General features: G+C 35.9%; 1 protein-coding gene across 2 annotated transcripts in view; it reads left to right on the forward strand.

Moving 5' to 3' along the window:
* Window positions 1–25,012, forward strand: part of EMC2 (ER membrane protein complex subunit 2) — a 402,125-nt gene that overhangs the window by 312,321 nt on the left and 64,792 nt on the right. The window lies entirely within an intron of this gene.

Genomic DNA, 25,012 nt, shown 5'->3' on the forward strand with positions numbered 1-25,012 from the left:
ATTGAACTCCACTTTCTCCTAGCAATCTGAAATCTCTATTTATATCCTTTGGTAGCTCCATCTATCTCTCAGATCCACAACTATCCTGTTATCTTCATAGAGTCTAGTTCTGAATGTACTTACCCAAGCTTTCAGCCAATGTATCAAGGAGATCTCCCATATAGAATTCTGGAGGCCCTTTCTACATACTTCTCTCTGGTAACTTCAAATTTAAACCACCTCACCATCTCTGAACTCCCAATTTCTGCCATTTCAGAGTAGGACTGATGCTTTTTTTTACATTCCATCTTCTTGTATTGAAATCAGGAAAGTGTCCCCAGGCCAACTGCCAGGGCAAATGTGAGTCTAACCTTGTATGTTTGCCTTCCCTCAAAGATCACATTTCTGCTCTATCTATTGTTAAGTGTCTGAAAAATAGTTGCCTCATTTTTTTTTTCTGTTTGTAATTATTTAAAGAGAGATGATTAGTCCTATACCAGTTACTCCGTCATGGCCAGAGTAGGAATCAGCACTTTTAAATATTTTTAAGTCTGCTTTACATTAATGTATGCCAGCTTTGGTTGTGAAACATTCAAATTGCCTGCAATTATTTTAAAGGTGCCATGAGACTTTCATACTGTAAGATGAGGCATAGGCATTATTACAAAATAATTGTTTAGCTAGAATGTAACAAAATAGGTTTGGGAGTCCCAATGAAAACTGTAATGTTTTTTGAAATTTAAGTCTAAAGAGGCCATTTTATGCTGTAATAAAATGGTTATTTGGCATCATTGATTTTATTTCTCAAAGGCACAAGCTTCGTTGTCTATACTATATTAAACAATCGAAAAGCAGTGAATCTAGCTTTTATGTTCAGGATCTTCATGGATTACTTTTTAACTGAAGTTTAAGAAATTATTGTGAATTCTGCTAATGATTGGCTTAATTAGCAAATAAATACCATTTTTCCTTAAGGTAGAAGACTCACAAGAACAGTTAAGTACTATATATTTATAAAAGTCATATTAGAAGCAAGATTAGATTGGAATTTGAATAATAATAGCAACATACATTTATTACCAAGTTATTACCAAAAGTTTAGATGAGAGAGTATGGGCAAATGAGAGAAAAAAGAAGAAAAAGTGTATCAGGCTTTGGGGAATACAGGAATGAGGAGGAGTATTTTTTTCCCTATTTGGTATTTGTTATTCACTCAATACATAAATGGGGCCCTGGGATGAAGAGATTATAGTCTAATCCTTTGTTGAAAGTAACAACAAATACTGTATAATAAGAAAGTAAAGTATAATTGAAAATTAGAGAGTTGGTTTGGAATGAATTTGTTTCTGAACTGTTAAAGTTATTTGTTTTATTCTGTCATTAAATTTTCAAAATACTTGGTTTTCATCTACCTCAAACTAAATGGAAGGCAGCATTCCAGAATTTGCGAGGATAAATCTACCTTATGATATTGAAGTTCATAAATCCAGGAACTCTTTTAATATACAATGCAAAGGGATTCTACAGAACTCTTGGATCCTTTTCACCTGTCTGTTTCAGTAAACAGCACAGGGGAAATCACTTCATCTGTTTCCTTTTCTAACTTAGAAATAGATAGAAGGAACTAAAATTCTGAATGTTGCAGTATATTCTTGATATTTTTAGCATCACTGTCTTTGTTGTGCTCTTGGATCTTATCTCATCTTAGGTCAAATCAACAAGTTTATTCCCTATGACCTAAGGTATGTATCTACAAATTTGAGGAACAGACTGAGATCATTGCATGAAATAAAAACAGTTTTTCCCCATGAGGATAGACCTGCCATTTCCTAGTAGTTGTGTTCAAAATGACAGTATGTATATGTTGCAGGAACTCCAAGGAAAATATATTTTAAATGGGGGAAAGTTTCCTTTCACCTGGTGATAGCGTAAGTTCTGATCTTACGGTGCCAATACTGTTATTCCCGGCAGACCTCTGCTTTGACCACAGACCTCAGTAATTCCATTAATCATTTTGTTTCCTTCAGAGCTAGAAGGCTATACCCAAGGGAACAACACTAAAGAGGGATAAGATTATATACCATTCTTTAATTTCCTAATTTGGGGCCTACAGCTCAGCATTTAAGAGATCAGGTATTTTTTCCTGTTGGCAATAAGAATATATTCTTGGCTAGGAATATGCAGGCTAACTGGTTAGGATCATCCTCTATGTAGACAATTTAAAGATAACAAATATGTAGCCTTAATTTGGTGAAGTCATTTTTAAAGCAATACATAACATTCTGTTAGTATTACTATATTCTATCAGAATGTATATAATATCAATATCTCAGCACAGACTATTTGTAATAATAAAATGATGATCAATTTTCAAATATTATATAATATTCTGAAGATTTATTCTTTTACTGTCCTTTATGGGATATTCATATGCTTCCATATGGGCTGAGTTAATTAAAGTGCCTTAACAAAGTTGCTTTAAGTGCTTGCTGTACAAATAGCTTCTCCCCTTTTTAAACCAATAAATTGCTTTTAATGCCTCCAAGAAACAGCCATATATGTATCTTTTAAATATACACAGTTGTTACAGAGAAAATGAGCCTGAATGATACCAGAAAATAATACCAGAATTAGCAAATACATTTACATGCTAAGTTTTCCTATGATTCTTGGTTAAATCTTTTATTTTTCCCTTATCAAATCAGGTGCAATTTCCACCTTAGTAAATGCTTTGCAATTTTCTCTCAAGTCTATACCATTACTTGTTTAGCACTGAATCATTTATGTACTGAACTCTGCATATTTCATTTTTTTATCGAATTGTACATTTCTTTTTCTTGAGCTGTCAAGAGAGGAGTTAAAGTTTTCTGTTGGAGTATTTTAAAAATGACTTTTTTAAAAAGCAGAACACCTTTCAGACAGTTATGCAGCTGCTTTCTTATAGATCTCAGTAACTAGGCTACATCATTTAATGAATGACTCTTTTAATAACCCAGAAGTCATTTTATTTTATTTTTTTAAAAGATTTTATTTAATTATTCATGAGAGACACAGAGAGAGAGAGAGAGAGAGAGAGAGAGGGAGAGAAAGAGAGAGAGAGGCAAGGACAGAAGCAGGCTCCATGCAGGGAGCCCAATGTGGAATTCAATCCCAGGACTCCAGGATCATGCCCTGAACCAAAGGAAGACGCTCAACCACTGAGCCACCCAGGTGTCCCCAGAAGTCATTTTAACAGAAAAGTTCCAGTTCCAGGAATAGTTTGGACAGATTACCCTAAAAGTCCCTTTATAAAACACACACACACACACACACACACACACACACACACACACACACTCAGGGAGGTCTGGGTGGCTCAGTCAGTTAAGCATCTGACTCTTGATTTCATCTCAGCCCCACGGCGGGGGGGTGGGGGGGGCTCCACCCTGGGCACAGATCCTGCTTAAGATTCTCTCTGCCCCTCTCCCATCACTCTACCCCTCTAAAAATAAACAAACAAACAAAAACACACACAGAGAAAGTAAGAACAGAATATACTTTCAAATGTAGAGTGGAAAAAAAAGGAAGGCTGAAAACAAATAAGGGAGCATGCAAATTGAGACTCCTGCATATACCCAGGATCCCCCACTGGTGGGGGAATAAATGAACTCAAAGTATTATTTAGTAAATATTTAGTAAATATGCTCACACCCTCTAACCTAAAATTCCATACTTTTTTACAGAAATTCTCAGACAAAAACAAAAACAAAACACAAGATGTTCATTGCAGTATTGTTTGTAAGAACAAAAATATTAGAAATAGGGCAGCCCCCATGGCCCAGCGGTTTGGCACCACCTTCAGTCCCGGGTATGATCCTGGAGACCTGGGATCCAGTCCCATATCGGGCTCCCTGCATGGAGCCTGCTTCTCCCTCTGCCTGTGTCTCTGCCTCTCTCTCTGTCTCTCATGAATAAATAAATAAAATCTTTAAAAAATATATTAGAAATAATACCAATTCCCATTCATAGGATAATGAAATAATAAGTGGTAGTATATTCATACAATGGGTGCTCAGTACTATATAACAATAAAAAATGTGAAATATATCAAAGCCATATAGAAAACATGGATGTATCCCCAGAATAAAATGATTTCAAAAAGCCAGCTGCCAAATGACAATGATACCATCTTACACTATTTATAAAAGCTTGAAAACAAGCACATAAGCAATATTACAGTATTTATAGTAAGTTTATAAAATATTTGTAACGTATTTCAAAACATGCATATAATACATGTATGAGAAGTAAAGTATTTTTAAAAATTGTGGTAATGATAGACACCAAGTTTAAGATAATTGTCATCTCAATAGAATAAAATAGGTCTTGGGGAGAGGTAAAAGGGAGCTGCAATTCTAATCTGTATTATCTTATTTATTAAAAATAGAATTCTTATAAAAGTTGAGAGGGATATATTAATTATCAAGAAAAGTGAACAATTTCATATGCTATTGGTGGAAGTTTAAGTTGCAGTGTATTTGGAGGGCACTTTGACTATATTATCAAAATTGAAAATGTACAAACCTATCATTTAATAATCATAATTCTAGAGATTTATCTTATGGGTACATTTGACATAGGTAAAAAGTTGCATATGTAGAGGTTTATTGCAGCAATGTTTGCAACAGGAAAAATTTTGAGACATCTGAAAGGGAACTGGTTAAATATATTTTTATATACCATACTTAACATATATGGATATACTGATTACGGCATATTCATAATGGAAAATATACAATTCCTGAAAGAGGTAGCTCTCTAATTGCTGAAATGAAAAGATTCCTCATATAAGTTAAGTGGTAAAAGCAAGGCACAGGAGAGTAGAACCATAGGCAGACGTGACTCAACTGATTTAAAAAACATATGCTTAGGAATGCTATTATGTAGTATATTCATGAAAATAGAAGTTTAAATTATTGAAAAGATACTTCTATGAAAGAGAATAGGGAGACTATGGTGAAACGAGATTTAATTTTCAGTGTGCATACTTTGAATTTTTTAACATGGTATGTGTATTAAATGACTTCAACAGCCAGTTATAGGTTTTAAGAGGTAGGGTCGCCTGGGTGGCTCTGTCATTTAAGTGTCCAACTTTTGATTTCGGCTCAGGTCATGATCTCAGGGTGGCCTGATGGAGCCCCACATAGGGCTCCTCACTCAGCATGGAGTCTGCTTGAGATTCTCTTCCTCTTCCTTCCACTTCTGCCCATCTTCCTTCTCCTCTCTCTCTCTCTCTCTCTCAAATAAATAAATAAAAAATATATATTTTTTAAATGGAGGGAGAAGGCTACTGGGCACAGAAAGTGCTAGATTTTTTTTTTTTTCTCCTTTTAAAAAAATCATGGAGGGCAGCCCCGGTGGCGCAGCGGTTTAGCACCCTTAGCGCCGCCTGCAGCTCAGGGTGTGATCCTGGAGACTTAGGATCGAGTCCCACGTCGGGCTCCCTGCATGGAGCTTGCTTCTCCCTCTGCCTGTGTCTCTCCCTCTCTCTCTATCGCTCATGAATAAATAAATAAATAATTTTTAAAAATAAAAAATAAATAAAATCATGGAGATTCTGGACCCTAATGCTATGGAAGTTATTTTGTTTTGTTGTTGTTGTTTCTTTAAATTCAATTAACCAACATATATAGTACATTATTAGTTTCAGATGCAGAGTTTAATAATTCATCAGTTGTGTATAACACCCAGTGCTAATCACATCACATGCCCTCCTTAATGCTCATCACCCAAATGCTATGGAAGACTCCCAACTCTGGGAAATGAACTAGGGGTGGTGGAAGGGGAGGAGGGCAGGGGGTGGGGATGACTAGGTGATGGGCACTGAGGGGGGCACTTAGTGGGATGAGCAGTGGGTGTTATGCTAAATGTTGGCAAATTGAACTCCAATAAAAATTTTTTTAATTAAAAAGAAGAAAAATGAGAAAATAATTTGAAATATGCTTCAGAATACTAATAGAGTCTTTTGTTTCATATCTAATCCTTATTTGAATACAATTAAGTTCATATTCTTTATAAGGTAATGATGAATGTGCTGGTATTTATACGCATAGTTTTAACAATTATTATCAAATAATTATTTTTACCAGTTGTGCTGAAGGAAAAAAAACAACACTGTACTAAGTATCAAATGGAGTATAAAGTTAGTCAATAATGTTAAGGTTGCTATTAGATGTTTGATGTTATGTAAATAAATAATTAAGTAACTTTCCCTCCTACTCCCATGGCAAAGCACACACATTCTTCAAATGGGGGGGTGAGTGGGAATTCAGGTCCTGAAATGGTAAGAAGTGCCTCAAGGTCACACAAATTATTAGTGGCAGATCTAAAGCTGGCATTCATGTTTCTTGACTCTTGGTTTAGTGTTCATTTTACCTACATCTAAATGCCTTAAATGGTAAATACCAATCGTGCATAACAGAAGGAGGGCCACGGGGAAAGAGAAGAGGGAGAAAATAAGAGAAGTGAGGGAGGCAGGAAGGTAGGGAGAATAAACTAACATTTATTGAAAACCACTATGTAGCAGATACTTTTATACAGTTATTTTTTTTATCTTTATAAGTACTCTCTAAGGTTCCAGATAGATTTCTATAAGCTATTTTATATTTGTGGAAACCAAGGCTTGATTGTCATGAGGGTGGGTAAGTGGCATTAAATAAATAGCTAAGGTATGAGCAAATACCATTTCCCATCTTACACTTACTTTGAGCTATGCACTCAGTGGGTAGAATTGTGAACAGACTCACAGATACTATTCCAAATATATACATATATTTGTAAAGTCAAAATGAGGTAAGATAAATGTTAAGTTGAACCATTATATATTTTGACTTTTAAAAAGAGCAATTTTATATGGCGGGATCATCCAATATGCATGATACAAAGCACAGCTTAGAAGGACATACATACAGATCCCATTATGGATTCCAAGAGGAATCTTCAAGCATCTTAGATAAAGCAGAATGAGTCAAGCCGGTCTTTTGGGTTGGCAACCTAGGTTGAAAAGCCAAGCGCACCAGGGAAACAATACTGGGTCACAGATCCCATCTTAGGAGATGCGTTGCCAATAGAAGAGCTAGAGAATTATTAGCTAGCCCGTTCTGAGCGCGGTTTTGACAGAATGCACTCGTTGGCAGGAGTGTGAGAGGCAGCAAATGCTGTGGCTTTTACTTGTCTCAACCTTTACTTGGCTGAGTGCCTGAAGCTCTCCTTAGAAGAGATGCAATTATCCTCTTGCCCTTTCTCAAAGTTCTCTTCTGTCACTTTGTAGTCTGGCTTCAACAATGTCATACCTGATGACTGGTGTTTGATTTGAGCCCAAGCCAAGGGTGTCATTACCTGGAGGGGGTATAGTAATGTAACCCTATATATTATCTATAGCAAACTATCCCGGAAGTGCTACAACCCCAAAAGCTTTTACTGGTTTAACATTCAAGCCAAACTGCAGGGCAAAAGGAAAAGGAGATGGTTTGTTTGCTAAAGGATTGGGTTATAGCAGGATGGACTATGTCAGTGAAAGGTTCCTCCTCTGGGTCTATTGTCTCTTCCTTGCAGCTCTAATACACCAGTTCCTAGATTCCTGAATTAAAGTGAAAAGCCAGAGCTCACTCTTTCTCTTTCTCCCTTTCTCTCTCTCTCTCTCTCTCCCCCTTTCTCCCTCTGAATGCGATAAGACCCTTCTTTGAGAAGAAATCCACCTACTTAGCACCTTTCCTTAGAAGCTTTTTAACCACTGTTTACTTGAATAGGGTCCTTAATGAGTGGTTTTGCTGTATGTGTGGAGGTTCCTCAAAGAGTAAAAAATAGGTCTGCCCTACGACCCAGCAATTGCACTGCGGGGGATTTACCCCAAAGATACGGATGCAATGAGACGCCAGGACACCTGCACCCCGATGTTTCTAGCAGCAATGTCCACAATAGCCAAACTGTGGAAGGAGCCTCGGTGTCCAACGAAAGATGAATGGATAAAGAAGATGTGGTCTATGTATACAATGGAATATTCCTCAGCCATTAGAAGCGACAAATACCCACCATTTGCTTCGACGTGGATGGAACTGGAGGGTACTATGCTAAGAGAAATAAGTCCATCGGAGAAGGACAAACATTATATGGTCTCATTCATTTGGGGAATATAAAAAATAGTGAAAGGGAATAAAGGGGAAAGGAGAAAAAATAAGTGGGAAATATCCGAAAGGGAGACAGAACATGAGAGACTCCTAACTCTGGGAAACGAACTAGGGGTGGTGGAAGGGGAGGAGGGCGGGGGTGGGGGTGACTGGGTGGCGGGCACTGAGGTGGGCACTTGACGGGATGAGCACTGGGTGTTATTCTATATGTTGGCAAATTGAACACCAATAAAAAATAAATTTATAAAAAGAAAAAATAAAAAATAAATAAAAAATAAAATTTACCACAACTGAAATCTCTGCTATTTTATTTTTTCCTTTGTAAAAGAATCTCACTGAATTCATAGACTCTATTTTTGTTTCCATTCATCAACCCACTTCTCTAACAATCCAATAACCGTCTTCAGTATAGCTGATACAGTATTAAGCTCAGGATAGAAAGCAAAATGCTATAGTAGTTGAGAACCTGGTTTCTAGAATCAGGAACCTGGGCTCCAGTCTAGGATCATCTAATTACTAGATATTACTTTGGGTTTTCTAATCTCTTACACCTCGGTTTTCTCATCATTTATATAGAACCTACTTCTAAGAGTTGTAAAGATTAAATGAGATAATCACTGTGGAGTCTGCATAGAGGCTAGAATACAAGTATTCAATAAATTTGAACTCTTATTAATGGTAATCTATGAAGCCACAGCAATCTCAGACAATTTTTTAAAAAGGCATCCAGGGGATCCCCGGGTGGCTTAGTGGTTTAGCACCTGTCTTTGGCCCAGGGCGTGATCCTGGAGTCCCGGGATCAAGTCCTGCGTCTGGCTCCCGGCATGGAGACTGTTTCTCCCTCCTCCTGTGTCTCTGCCTCTTTCTTTCTCTCTCTCTCTCTCTCTCTCTCTGTCTATAATAAATAAATAAATAAATAAATAAATAAATCTTTAAAAAAAAAGGCATCCAGATCAATAAGGAAGAAATAAAAGTTTCATTATTTGCAGATGATATGACACTATATATAGAAAACCTGAAAGACTCCACCAAGCAACTGCTAAAACTGATAAATGAATTCAGTAAAGTCACAAGATATAAAAAATCCATGTACAGAAGTCTGTTACATTTTTATGTACCAATAATGAAGGAGAAAGTGAAATTAAGAAAACTGCATTTACATTTACAACTGCATCAAATAATAAGATACCTAGGAATAAACATAACTAAAGAAGTGAAAGACCTGTACTCTGAAAACTATAAAGCACTAATGAAAGAAATTGAAGATGACACAAACAAATGGAAAAACATTCTATGCTCATGGATTGGAAGAATAAATATTGTTAAAATGTCCGTACTAACCCAAAGCAATCTACGCATTTAATGCAAACTCTATCAAAATACCAATATCATTTTTACAGAACTAGAACAAACAATGCTAAAATTTGTATGGAACCACAAAAGTCCCTGACTAGCCAAAGCAATCTTGAAAGAGAAAAATAAAGCTGGAGGCATCACAATTCTGGACTTATAAAGCTGTAGTCACCAAAACAGTATGGTACTGGCACAAAAATAGATATATAGATCAATAGAACAGAATAGAAAATCCAGAAATAAACCCTCAATTATATGATCAATTAATCTTCAACAAAGCAGAAAAGAGTATCCGATAGGAAAAAGTCTTTTCAACAAATGGTGTTGAAAAACCGGACAGCAACATGTAAAAGAATAAAATTGGACCACTTTTTTATTCAATGCACAAAAATAAATTCAAAATGGATTAAAGACCTGAATGTGAGACCTGAAACCATAAAAATCCTAGAAGAGAGGATTCTCTTTGGCAGTAATTTCTTTGACATCAACTGTAACAACTTTTTTCTAGGTCCCCTGAGGCAAGGGAAACAAAAGCAAAAATAAACTGTTGGAACTATATCAAAATAAAAATCTTTTGCACAGCGAAGGATCAACCAACAAAACTAGAATGAAACCTATAGAATGGGAGAATATATTTGCAAATGACATATCCAATAAAGAGCTCGTATCCAAAATATATAAAGAACCGATAGAACTCAATACCCAAACACCAAATAATCCAATTAAAAAATGGGCAGAAGAGATGAATGGACATTTCTCCAAAGAAGACATCCAAATGGCCAACAGACACATGAAAAGATTCTCATCACTTACCATCCATCAGGGAAATGCAAACCAAAACTACAATGAGATATTACCCCACACCTATCAGAATAGCTATAGTCAACAACACAAGAAACAACAGATGCTGGTGAGGATGTGGAGAAAGAGGAATATAAACTGGTGATGGGAATGCAAACTGGTGCAGCCAGTCTGGACAACAGTATGGAGTTTCTTCAAAAAGTTAAAAACAGAGCTTCTCTATAATCTAGTAATCACACTACTGGCTATTTACCCAAAGAATACAAAAACACTGATTTAAAGGGATACATGCACCCTGATGTTTTTTGCAGCATTACTTATGGTGGCCACACAATGGAAGCATCCCAAGCATCCATTGATAGATGAATGGGTAAGGAATGGATAAAGAATATATCCATTCTTTATCCATGGATAAACTTTCTGGAGTATAGTGGTCAATGAGTAAAAATTATTGAATGAATAAAAGAATCCATAAGAATAAATTTCCTCCAAATTATTTGATTTTGCCTTACCACAATCTTCCAGATATTTCCTCCTCATTACCTAATTCTTCACCTGTTTCTCATGGAACGAAACTGTTCCATGCATCTGACTGAACCCTAATTAAACCCTTCCTCTCTTGCCATTGATAAATCTAAGAAACCAACCTTTTCCCCCTCGTAACATTCCCATATGTTATGCCTCAAATCAACCCAGATAAAGTAGGTGTTATGAGTCAGCCACAGCAAAAACAAATCCCAAGCAGTTATACGCAAAGAGCTGCACTTTAGATAATTCTGAAAAATGTTAACAGTGCTTCTAAAGCACTAAAAATTCTCTCCTTGAATTTAGCGATATAAACACAAATCTAGGCCTGAGATGGTTTGTATAGTATTAGAATGTTTTAAATAAATTCCAATATTCACTGGTTTGGGAGATTTTATAAATAATATAAAAGGAACAAGAAGTCATTGGCATTTGGTATCTGGTTGAGATTACTTGGGGATGACCAGAAAGGTCACCAGAAAGTATTCATTTAAAAATTGGGTAAGAATGTCTACACATTCAAACTAGATATTTTGAGAAATAAATGAATATATACCAATACCTTTTACTCAAAGCAGATATGCAAGGTACTTTTCTGGTAAAAGATCTAATTCTCTGACTAATATCTTTATTTCAGTTAATGAAATCTGTATCTGAATTCTTGATTCATAAATATGCATTCTTGAACTGGGAACTTATAATAATCTCTGGAATATCCTACAGGCAAGTATAGTTCTACTGATGATTTGCATAGTCTCAGAATGAAACAATAATTCTTCCATCTGGTAACATTACAGATTTCTGATTATTCTTTCATGAACACAGTTTAATATAACAGTATTTAGGGAAAGAAAGTAGAAGAGTTATTGAAAAGGTGCTTAAAGGGAAAATAACTGGTAAGACCTGATTTTTATCTAATTTTTCCTTTCTTTTGTGTATTACCTCTGGAAAGTAGAAAATGTGACAATAAGTGGGCCTTTAGAAAACTGCCATTTCCACACCTAAAGGAAAAACATGATAGCATTTTATTGGATATCCCATGTCTCTCTTGCCCTCAGACACAACCAAGATAAATGAGAAGATGTCTAAATGGCAAGTCTGGGTGACAATATCATGGCAGACCTACTGCAATGAGCAGTTGACTGATGAGCAAGAGAATAGAGGTTTATTAAAAATGTGAATTCCTAGATGCTGTATACATTTTTTTTTCTATTCTGAAGTAGGGGGTGCTTTGAGTTTAAGAAGAAAATTCCTTATCCCTTCTGTGTGCATGATAAAGTTTGTTTAAGACAGAAGTCATGTGGCTGTTTCATCCTGCTGATGCCATTCAAAGTGAGAACATTTCTCTTTGGGGTGCTTGCTCTTTAGGCTTGACTGGTGGGCGTCATGTCTGAATGGTGACAGAGGTAATGTGAGCTTGAACTGCCATCACAGGAGTAGTGCCTCTTCTTCCAGCTCATCTCACTGCTTTGATCTCTGCTTCCAATTTTTGGATGCTAAAAATGCTGTAACTGACCTTTAAGGACACTCTGCACTCTCCTAGGCACCTGTAAGATTAGTCTCAATTTTTCCAGAGATAAACTCACTCCCTCATATTCTCCAGCTAAAGAAAAGAACACAGTCAAGCTGAGTTTATCATTCTTTGTCCACCTGCTATGTTTTTAGGGCTCCAGTGTTTTGGGCCTTCTATCCTCTTCCTATTCAGTTTCCACCATATCATATCAATGTGATTACCATTTCCAGGTACACAACTTCAGCATATTCTCTGATGTTTGATTTGCCTGTGGTCAGAATTAGGTGTAAAAATGGAAGATTGTGTAGTATCTGTTTACTTTTCCTAATCTAATGTTGGCTTTGACTACTCAGCACCAGGTTTGACCTGAAGCTCAGAGCTTGACTAATCCTGAGAAGAGAGATTCAGTTCTGACAAGCTTGTCTCATCTAGGGTGCTCTTTTCTCTAGCTACCAATGATACCGCAATTTTAAATCAGTCTTCTCAAGGGCCTTTATTATCCAGGGCTTGAAGAGGTGGTTATGAACTTAATGGCCTCTACACAACCTGGTTAAGGTCTTAGCAGTTTGGAACTTCTTTTTCATTTATTTTTTAGCAGACTAAGACATGAAATATAAAAATCTAGCAGAGGGAACAGAGCTGATAACAGGGAAAGAATGAACCTGCCTTTAGAAAGTCAATTTCTCCACATCTGTTGTTATGGGATTCTTTCTTTCTTAGCCAGTTTTCCAGTAAAAAATTTTGATACCATGTAGGTGGGCCAGCCAGACAATTTCATTTCACATTTACATTAAACTTTTAACCTGATATGGTATATGTAAGAACATACTTCTTAGAAACCTTGTCCAGGTTTGGGTTAAGACTCAACTGGAAGCATTCTATTAATACAGGTATAGAATGCCTGCAAGATACTGTACTCAGTTTGACAGCTTTCTGACCATCACTAGAATCCATCTACAGTCCATCTCAAACAGGATTTGAATAACATGATTAGCAGTGGCTCTACTATGGTTCTACTGTGAAACATCATTCATAGAAATCCTGAATTGGAAAATATTGTTTCCTTGTAAGCTATTTCTTCATAGAAAATACCTTATCTTGTATCAAAACAAAATATGCTGAGTGAAGTAAGTCAGTCGGAGAAGGACAAACATTATATGTTCTCATTCATTTGGGGAATATAAATAATAGTGAAAGGGAATATAAGGGAAGGGAGAAGAAATGTGTGGGAAATATCAGAAAGGGAGACAGAACGTAAAGACTGCTAACTCTGGGAAACGAACTAGGGGTGGTAGAAGGGGAGGAGGGCAGGGGGTGGGAGTGAATGGGTGACGGGCACTGGGGGTTATTCTGTATGTTAGTAAATTGAACACCAATAAAAAAAAAGATTACTAGTTAAAAAAAAATACCTTATCGAACTCACTTATAAATGATATTCTTTTATCACTAAGAAAAGCACGATTTATTGAATACTTCATAATCCCTAAAAGAGGGTTTAAATATACTAACCCTCTGTATTTGTCCTAAATTTTGATATTTGACATACGGTAACTGGAATGGGGTATCCTGTTCTAAAGTCTAAAGCTCTCCTAACATTACTACCAAATTTTCTTTTGGGGGAGGCTTTTTCTCTACGGAGCTTATCTTGCAACGGTTTACAAGTACTAACCTGTTTGCTTTATATTGTAACTGAACCCAAATTTGTATGCCCAACGCTCAGCAAAGCCAATCACTGAGACATCAAGTATGCAGCAAGGAAAGGGTTTAATCGAGAGGCATTACAAGGAGACAAGCAGGCAGGCAAGACATCTGTCTTACCCAACTGAGATTAGAACAAGTTTTTATAATCATGGGGATTGGGATTACATATATATTGATGAAAATGATGGGAAAATATGACTATTCATGAAGAAAGGTGGAGCATGTGCATTGAGCAATCATATATGTAACATACATTCCATGTTTTCTTTGAGGTGGAGTCTTAACATTTAAATGAGGCAAAATTCAACCCCTGATGTCATGAGGTCATCGGTAGCACAAGGAGAGGGGCTATGCACATGATATGAGAGCCAGTATAAACTGGATGTGGTCTTGGGCTCATTATCTTGGGTAACGAGTGCAGGACCTTGCTTGTTCATGGGCTAGAACCATATCAGTGACCTGCATCCATGTCAGCCCAGGCCTCTATGGAGAGAGTTGGTGGATGTGTTAATGAGGTCTGAAAAGAAACAACAGCTCATGAGGGAGAAACAGGTCTCTGAAAAATAAACTTTAAATTTCCTGTTATTCTTAACTCTGAGGGGCAGTTTCTGTTTCAGAACATTAGGAAAAGGAATAAGCACATTGACAAACGATTTTCAGTAGAATTAACATAACCTAAAACAATCTGGTTAACAATGAAAATATTTATTTGCATTTATTGGCATTCTCTAATAATACTTAATTAGGCAATACTGAATGATCCTATCCAGTAGAATTTTAGTTTTCAAAATTTGTTTAAAGTTTTTACTTAAATTCCAGTTAGGTAACATACAGTGTAATATTAGTTTCAAGTGTAAAATATAGTGAATCAACACTTCCATACATCACCCTGTGTTCATCAGGAGTGTACTCCTTAATCCCCATCACCTATTTGACCCATGCCTCCACCCACCTCCCCTTCGGTAAGCATCAGTTTGTTCTCTACAATTAAGAGTTTTGGGATCCCTGGGTGGCACAGCGGTTTGGCGCCTGCCTTTGGCCCAGGGCCAATCCTGGAGACCTGGGATCGAATCCCACGTCGGGCTCCCGGTGCATGGAGCCTGCTTCTCCCTCTGCCTGTGTCTCTACCTCTCTCTCTCTCTCTCTCTCTCTCTCTGTGACTATCATAAAAAAAAAAAAAAAAGAGTTTCTTGGTTTGTCTCTCTCCTTGTTTTCCCTTTTGCTCATTTGTTTTGTTTCTTAAATTCTATGTATGAGTGAAATCATGTGGTATTTGTCTTTTTCTGATTGACTTCTTTGACTTGGCATAATGCTCTCTACTTCCATAAATGTTGTTACACATGGCAAGATTTCATTCTATTTTATGGCTGAATAAGATTCCATTGTATATAAATACCACATTTTCTTCAGCAATTCATCAGTCAGTGGACAAAAACTGTTTCCATAATTTGTAGATAATGCTGCTATTAATATCAGGGTGCATGTATCTCTTAGAATTAGCATCTTTGTGTTCTTATACAGCAGAATTTTAAAAGAGTTAATATTTGAAAGTGCCCAGTAAAAGCAGTAATTTTTTTTTTAATTTTTTATTTATTTATGATAGGCACACAGTGAGAGAGAGAGAGAGGCAGAGACACAGGCAGAGGGAGAAGCAGGCCCCATGCACCGGGAGCCTGACGTGGGATTCGATCCCGGGTCTCCAGGATCGCGCCCTGGGCCAAAGGCAGGCGCCAAACCGCTGCGCCACCCAGGGATCCCCGTAAAAGCAGTAATTAAGGATAACATTGTTGCTGTTATTTATTGGGTTATTTCTTTTGGATCTTGTTAGATTTATCAGGATGTTCTCTATATAGGTAATGAAGAGTTTATTTTTTAGCTATGGTAATATATTATTAAGATAAATCTTCAAAGTTTTCAAACCAAAGTTATATTCTCCATCCTTTATGGTATTAAAATTCTCTGATTGAACAAATTCAAAACAATTTTTCCAAGTTAGAGGGACTTTTGCAAGGTTTCTAGTGGCTCCCATTCTTGGAGACAGAATAAGAATGTCCATATAGGCCAACATAAAAAGGACCCTCTGAAATTTTCATGATAGAATTTCAACTCTTCCCCTATAGGTCTGACACCTGAAGCATTTGAAATTTACTTTTATATACAAACAGAATTTCAACCATGTGGACACTCATCAGAGAATTCAAGAACAAAAGACCAGAGATTGAGCAATTTTGTTAGAAGCTTTGCTAGAAAAATCCAATATTTGAAAGCCAGTCAGAGAAGCATGTTAACTATCCAATCCTCAAGAGAATTCTGGCTCCATTCCTTAATTAAACAGACAGCAAGCTGGACTATATTATCTTAGTTTCCTGAAAAAGTATCTTCCCTTTGGACTTAATAATATGTCCTTAAGCTTTTATTATTGGGTATAATATATTATTTATATAATTATATGGGACATATTAATTATATGTATATAATGTTATATATGTTTATATAATATTAATATAACACATTATAATATGTATAATAATATATAACAGTATGTATAATATAGTAATATAATAATTATACTAATATACTGGAAGCATCCATTTGAAGAACATTTCTAGAGACGGATAAGTGGCTCAGAGGTTGAGCATCTGCCATTGGCTCAGGGTGTGATCCCAGAGTCTTCGGATCAAATCTCACATCGGGCTTCCTGCATGGAGCCTGCTCCTCCCTCTGCCTATGTCTCTGCCTCTCTCTTTCTCTGTGTCTCTCATGAATAAATAAATAAAATCTTTAAAAAAAAATGAAGAACATTTCTGTAGCTTCAGTAAAACCTTTTTCCACTGTGTCACTCACTGTCCTCTATGTAAAGATCTACATGATTATTCCTTTCAGAATTTTGTACCAGAGTGTGTTTTCTTCTATAAATTAATACCTAGACTTTCTTTTTTATTATTTGTTTATTTGTTTGTTTTTAGACTTTCTTTTTATCAAGTACTTCATAATACTTTTTACCAAGTACTTCATAATAACGACCAAACATTCTTCATTCCCTTTTTGTTTTGTTTAATAGAAACCTCAAGGTTAAAAAAAAAAAAAAAAGAAACCTCAAGGTTAACAAAATTATTGTGGGTTATTGACTAACATCAAGGTATCTAGTTTATATTCTCTTTTCTTCTGATTGATTTTGAATTAATCTTTTTTATTGTTAAGTTTTGGTTTAGCATTAACTGCATCAGTCATCTTTGAAATAGATGAACTACAATTATAGTTACCAGATAGCCTAGATTTTCCAGGGACGTTTTTATTTGAAGTGGCATTATTCATTTACCTACAGATGAGTAATTAAAATCTAATAATATACTTCCACATTCTTATAATTATAAAGTTTTTCATGAAAATAAATTCGCTGACCATTAAAAATTTGAAAGATCCTGAGTCCCAATTTTGGGCTGATAATCAGCTTCATATTGTAAATAAGCCCAACCTCATTCCAGTACTCAGACCCATTGTTTCCACTGACCATTAGCCATATTAACTTGGATGTGCCCCACATACTCCAAACTTAACATACCTTTCCCACCCAACCTAGTACTTCTTCCTATGCTTTCATACCTTGGTTATTGTCAAATTATCTAAGCAGTTTCTCTCACTGCCTCCACCTCATTCAGATTAGTCATTGACTTTATCTATTTCATTTTTGAAATACCTTCTCAGTTTCTTCACTTTTCTTTTTTTTTTAAGATTTTATTTATTTATTCATGACAGACACACAGAGAGAGTCAGAGACAGGCAGAGGGAGAAGCAAGCTCTATGCAGGGAGCCCGACGTGGGACTCGATCCTGGGTCTGGAGGATTACACCCCAGGCTGAAGGCGGTGCTAAACCACTGGGCCACCGGGGCTGCCCAGTTTCTTCACTTTTCTGTTCATCATTTCTCCTTGGCCCCTTCCTCTTGCTTTCCTACCTGTCCTCTACTCCATCATCTGAGTTTTCTTTCTAAAACTGAATTCTGATTATGCCATTTTTGACAAAATGTCCATAGTTCCTCTCTTATCTGTAGAATACAGTTCAATTACATAACCATGACAGTAGTTGTCATCCACCCCAATTTCCACTATTTACTCCTGGAACACAAGTGTTTGCAGCTTTCTCTCTTCATCTACTTCCACTTCCTTCCTTTGCCCACTTCACCACTCTCTCCAAGGACCACCTTCCGATTATGTTTGGGAGAAATTATAAGTGAATCTGTATGTATGAGAGCCTGTTTTTCTGCTACTTCCAGCAGCTACGTGCTGCTGTTAGGTCTGGTTCAAACTTTCATTTGCTTCCCTAAGTTTATGGAATTCTGGAACAACCATCTGCTGGTGCCTCTAGCATGTGGGCTGCAGCAGAGGGGTAATACCAAGGGGCCTGCCCTTCTCTTCTATGCCCCATCTGTAAATCCTCCACAGCGCCATGAATATGAGGTTGTTATATATGGCTGACTTGTATGAAAGGTTTAAAGACGTAGAAAGAGAAGATACAGAATAATTAGGAGCAGGGAACTACTTAATATTAAGTATGTAACATCCCTGATCTTCAAAATCCTTCAGCCATCTTTGCAATGGGGAATTTGTCAATGAGTAGACTTTTCTTTCTGAAGCCTCTGATTTGCTTGGGCCCTCTCCCACTCACTGCCCTTTTCTTCCTCTGGCCTTATCTTTTCTCCCTACATGGTTATGCCCAACTTACAAGTTCCTCGATATTTATTATATAGAGTGGTTTTACTTTCTACCCACTCTCCCATCAGAGTAGGAAGTTTGATCTGTGAGTAAAAAGCTACAAAGTAGGTCCACTTTGTAAAGGGAAAAATTCCCTTTGTTAAAGCCAGTATGGTTAAGCATAGTGAGAACATAAATTAATAACGTTTCTACTGAATTGTTTCCTTACTGCAATTGGATAGAAGTCAACAATAATAAAACCAACTTCTCAGAATAATTATAGGCCTCTTGGCAAATCAGAGTATTTTTTGATTGTTAAACAGATTCTCTTTTTCCTCTGACATATATTCTGACATAAAACCTAAATTCATAAAAACCTCATAAGAGGAAGGAAAGCTGATGAAGTATAGTTCAGCACAAATAATGCCATCTAGCTACCAATAAATTATTCATGGTAGCTATTTATATAGTGTAATTCCTATACTTACCTGAGAATATGCTGACAAGTTCTTCTTTCTACTATATTTTCATCAGTCGACTTAACTCAAGTCTGAGGAGAAAGATAAGAGAACAGTTGCCTCTCTCTTTTCTTAGGTGTGTAGATTATGTTTATCGTATTCTAAGTTGTAGACTAAGTTATATTCTAAGTTATATTTACAGAAAGGAAGAAAGGAGAGTCTTTGTGGCTCCTTTAAAGGATGAGAATATGAATGTAATTAGGAAACAAACGGGGTCACCCTGGTTAATTATTTCATGAATCACCACATCATAGGCCTGGCAGAGACCTTGAGAGACACCTTCTTACTCTCAGCAAGAAGATATTACCTAGACTGGATGATCACCAATCCCATTTATATGGCCCTACTAAGAAGCTCTCACATTTTGCCTTATTAAGTCATTCCAATGTAATAATCCTGGATATCATAATAGTCTTCCTGATGGATAACTGAATTCTTATGTTGCTTTCTTATCTTCTTATATTAGCCCAGGGAAGTCAAGATAATTAGCTCATAATTTGTTATTTTCTTAATTAAAAATAATTTTATTTTGTTTTCTGGTTTCAAAACTTTTTCACAATCATAGTACAATTAAGTACATGGGCTCTAATCCTGATTCCACAATTTACTGGTTGCGTGATCTTGGAGAAATTTTAAACCTGTTTGTGCCTCAGTTTCATCATCAATATTTTTGAAGTAACAATGGTATCTACCTTAGAGGGTCCTTTTGAAGATTAAATCAAAGGACTTAATAGTTGTAAATCTCTTGAATGAATATTGGCATATAGTAAGTATTATAAAAAAATGCTTGTTAAGAATTAAAAGCGCATTTAGGAAAAAAAGGAAAGAAAAATTCAGAAAACACAATAGAAGAAACAAATTACTAAAAACTTTACTCTAGAGACAGCTATTTACATTTTAATGTTCCTTCTTGTCTTGTGCACTATAAATCATATATATAGCACATAATTGGGATAATGCTGCATTTGAGAAAAGGCTCTGTATCATGAACTTCTTCACTTAATGTTACTTTATGAGCACTGCTCCATATCCTCAAAAATCTTCCACAATTATGTTTAGTGGTTTTACAGCAATCCATCATATGAGCTTACCTTATCTCAGCAGTCCCTCTGTTGTTGAGCAATGAGATTTTTCACTATGTAGCTAATGCAGTATGAATATCTTTGTAAATAAACTTTTATCTATCTCATTGAATATTTCTTTTTAAAAATATTTTATTTATTTGAGAGAGAGAGAGTGCATAGGGAGCAGGGGGAGGAGCAGAAAGAGAGGGAAAAACATTCTCTACTGAGCAGGGAATTGGACAATAGGGCTCCATTTCAGGACTCCAAGATCATGACCTGAGCTAAAGGCAGACCCTTAACTGACTGAGACACCCACGTGCCCCTCCTTGAATATTTCTAGTCTAAGTTTTCTTGAAGTGGGATACTAGGAAAAAAGGATATTTTGAAAGTTCTAGGTACATACTATTAATCTATATTCCTGAAAGAAATGTATTACTTGATGCCTCTGTGAAGCTATATATGAGATAGTACATTTCGAGGCCACATTAAGCATTGCTTTTTTTAAAAAAAAAAAAGGAAAACATGTTCCCAATTTGATATAATAAAAATTATATCAGTCTGATTCCTGGTGAAAGTGAATGTTTCTACATATAAACTATTAAAAACTGGTGAATTTTTACTGAGACATGCCTTAGCCTTTCTGCTCTGCAAGTAGAAGTCATTGTTCTCTTACATTTTCCCTTGTGTCGTGGTTTCTAACTTTAATCCACTTCGTGGCTTTCCTCTAAAGAGTTTTTCCTTTTTTGGGTTCTTCTCTTATCCTGGAAACCAGGATAAGAGGCTACTTTAGTATTGGGGCCAGACTGCTGGTTTTTGGAATAATGAGAGAATTCATCATGTGCCTATTTATGCAAGTCATGAGCAATCAAGTGGTTGGTACGAGTTAGTATTGATCTGGGTACTATGGAGGTAAGAGAGGGTCCTTGCCCTCCCAGAGTTTAAAGTCTAATTGGAAAGAAAAGTCTAATGCATGAAACAATTAGTGATCAATACAAGGCAGCCTACACTGAGCGAATATTAGAATACAGATACTAAGTGCTTCGGTCATTTAAAGAAAGGGAGAAATCAATGATGATGTGAATAGTCATCAATGAGTTTGGCCTTGGCAGACGGAAGGACAGGCAGTTCAGGTGAAAAGAACTATAGAAGTGATAGCCTATTGTAGATAGGAAGAGCATGGATTTTTGTGTCAGACCTGGGTGGGAAGTCTTAGCTCCACCATATACTAGCTTTGAACTTCAGCGTAGGTATTAACCAGTCACACTCCAGGTTTGAATCCCAACTCTGTCACTTACAAGCTGTGTGTCAAAGCTGATATTTTGGGCAAGCTAATAACTTCAATGGTAAATCGAATTTGGTTCATAACATTATGGTAATCAGAATACCTACTTCATAGGGTTGTTGTGGGAATTAAGTGAGCACATGTGAAAACTGGGTCCTGGCACATTATAAACACTCAATAGTGTTAGTTTTCATCACAAATTGCTTTAGACATCAATTTAGTAAATTTAGTAAATCACTTGTTAATATAATGTACTAATGATTCTCCACCATAATAACTGTGGGTGTTTTGAATGAGAATTAGACAGATTTGTCATTGCAAAGGAGAGAAAGAGACTGGAACTGGAGGTTTTCCTACAAATTATGATGCATGTTTTATATTTTGAAGTGAAGTGCTTGGCTCTTCCCTCAAGGTCAGTTTATTGTTCATTATAGCCTACATGCACAGACCTGTATCTCCCTCCATTTGGGCTTGAAAGCCTTTTTCTCTGTAAGGCCCAAAGTTACCTCTGATTGAGGAAGGGAGTAAATAAAGGTATGCAACTTTCTTAACTACTTCAGCAGTAGGGGGCAGTGCTGACTATGCCATTTTAGTATCAAGGCAGAATGAGTTCATTTTTAGCAATTGTTCTTTTTTTTTTTATTTATTTTTTATTGGTGTTCAATTTACCAACATACAGAATAACCCCCAGTGCCCGTCACCCATAGCAATTGTTCTTAATGTCATCTGTATTCCAGAGTAGTTAATTTTGCTAATTTGGCAAAACACGGATAAAGTTAAATAAAATTCAAAGATAAATTCAACATAAGCAGACAAATTCTCTGGTCTGGATAAATGGCAATAAAGAACAGCCTTTTTGCCAGATTGCTCCCTGAATAGAATCTTTTAGGTTTTAACACTAAGAGTGTTCCAAAATTTTTTTTCAACCAAATAAAAGGATTTTGTGGGATATTTCTATGGCAAAACTCTTCTATTCACAAGACCGAGTTTTCTGCCACATAACATTGGAACTAATGATTGCAGCTATGGCTATTCAAGGTCTGGAGGATTATGGTATAAGATATTATTAGCACATCATACTTCACAATTAATCAAGACAGTTTTCAGAATGATTTTCTGTCTCATGAAGAGAAATATAATTTCTTTCTTGGACTATCTATGTTGGCAGAAATAAGAGACCTCTAAATACATAGTTTCCACATAGATGATTGATAATAATGAAGGAGGGGAGAAGAGGAAGAGGAGGAAGGGAAGGTGGAGCGAAGAAAAAGGAGGAGGAGGTGGAAATGAGAGAGAAGATGAAGGGGAAGATTATTTTTGGTCATGATGATGCCCCAATTCAGCTATTTGTCAACCAGTACTTAATCAACATGAACATAGCTCCCAAGTACTTCCAAAAACCCAGGTTCTGCTGTGACAAAGCAGCTCACTTAAGATAATGGTGGATCTAATGATGGAATACCAGACAGGATTCCCTCTTGGCCTTTGTCTCATTTATCATATTTAAGTTTCATCAGAGTCCTGCAAAACAGTCTTATCCCTGTTTTATAAAAGAAGAAATTATGTCTCAGATGACTTGACAAGAGTAGAGGAGCAGGCATTCAACTTCAAGCTAGTTGTTTTCCTGTTATGAAGCCCTTATTATAGCAGGTGCAGTGAAGATTAAGCAAGACACTTCATAGAATGCCTGACACAGTCGGCACTCAAATATAATTTTTTTCCATCTTTGAGTTCCTTACTGGAGATTACATAAATCCCATGAGAACTATTGTGCACATAGGAAGAATAACTACATTTTCTTTTTGGCTCAAAGGAAACTGACAGCATAGCTTATCTGAACTATGTAGCTCAGTGGGGGCAATAAGTAGGATGGCTACAAATTTTGATAGGTTTAAGTTGGTTTTATATTTTGAGAAATAGCTATATTATCTAAAAGCAAAATACTGGTATGATTGCCTTATAGAGTTTCTTATTTTTCAAATTCCATGACCATTACTTTTCTTTATAAAATGATGAATACCAAATGAAATAGCTAGGATAAATAGATTTTTTTTTTTTTTGCAAGAAGGGTAATATTCCCTCTAATCTGGAATAAACAATGACTTCTTAGTGAAGGTGTCCTAGGTTTCTGTCTTTTCTCTACTGCCTATTAGTTGTGGCTAGTCATCTAAAATTCTTGAGCTTCAGTTTTTTAATTTTTAAAATGCAGGTAGTAATACTTGTCTTGGAGGAATGTTGTGAGAATTTGGTAAGTAAGGTATAAATTCCATAACATATAGTAAGGACTCAAAAAAGTGCTTCCTCCTGCTTATGAACTGAAAGCATTGGGATTGGTATTTTAATAATCTTAATAATAAGATTATTTTTTTTGTTGTAATAATACAACAAAATCATATAGGTAATCTTAAGGTAAATTGTAATTATTTCCCTCTTTATTATTATTATTATTTTTTCATTCCATTTCTCTCTTTAAAAAGCACTACTCATTTGTGTGTTTCTGGGAGTTTTTAGAATAATTTTTTTTTTTTGCCTTTAGTATAAAAGTATTAAATATAAGTGGTCATCAGAGAATGTAGGAATTTTTATATTCATTGATACATAATGTGCTTTAACAACACAAAGACTTTAGAAATTGTGATGGTTATCAGTGTCATCTAACAAACAGCCCTAACTCTCCCCATTTCCACTTAGATGATGGAACTGCATTTCCCAGTTTGAATGGGACTGTGGAACTAGACTTGGCTAGCAAGTTGCCAGGAGTTACAATGCCTGGTCCAGACCTTTCAGACTCCCTTTCTCCTTCCAGCTTGACAACCAGCAACAATTGAAAAGGTAGCTACATCAGACTTGGTCTCTAAGAACCTCCTCCCCTATTGACCTATAAAAGTCATATAGTAAGATACTATGGAATTGTAGCAGCATTATGTAACTCATTCTAAATGATCAGAAGTGGTTAACCAAGGAAAAATCTTCCAGCAAAAAAATATATATATATTACATAAAATATATATATTACACATACATACATATATATGGCAATATATGGAGCCTCACTTCAAATTGTCCCTTTAGAATTGTCAACCTTGACAGCACTTATACATAATAAGAATAAAATTTCACTTAGTAATAGCAATTCTTATGCATCCCTCAATTGAAAATAGAGATCAAAAGTAGATTAAGATAAGTTTAAAAGCAGGAATATAACTTAATTTGATATTTTTTCTCATCTAAAAGTTTTTTATATATTTAGATGAGTATTCTTTAAAATACCAAAAAATACCAATTCATGTAGTTTTTTCACATCATGCAATTCACACTCTAAGTTCAATACTGAGGAAACCTAAATATCTTTGATTTTTTTCATATAAAGTAAAATAATAAGGTATGGTTTACATTGTTCAATGATAATGATAGCAAGAAG

This window comes from Canis lupus, chromosome 13 (genome assembly GCF_011100685.1).
Source record: "Canis lupus familiaris isolate Mischka breed German Shepherd chromosome 13, alternate assembly UU_Cfam_GSD_1.0, whole genome shotgun sequence".
NCBI lineage: Eukaryota > Metazoa > Chordata > Mammalia > Carnivora > Canidae > Canis > Canis lupus.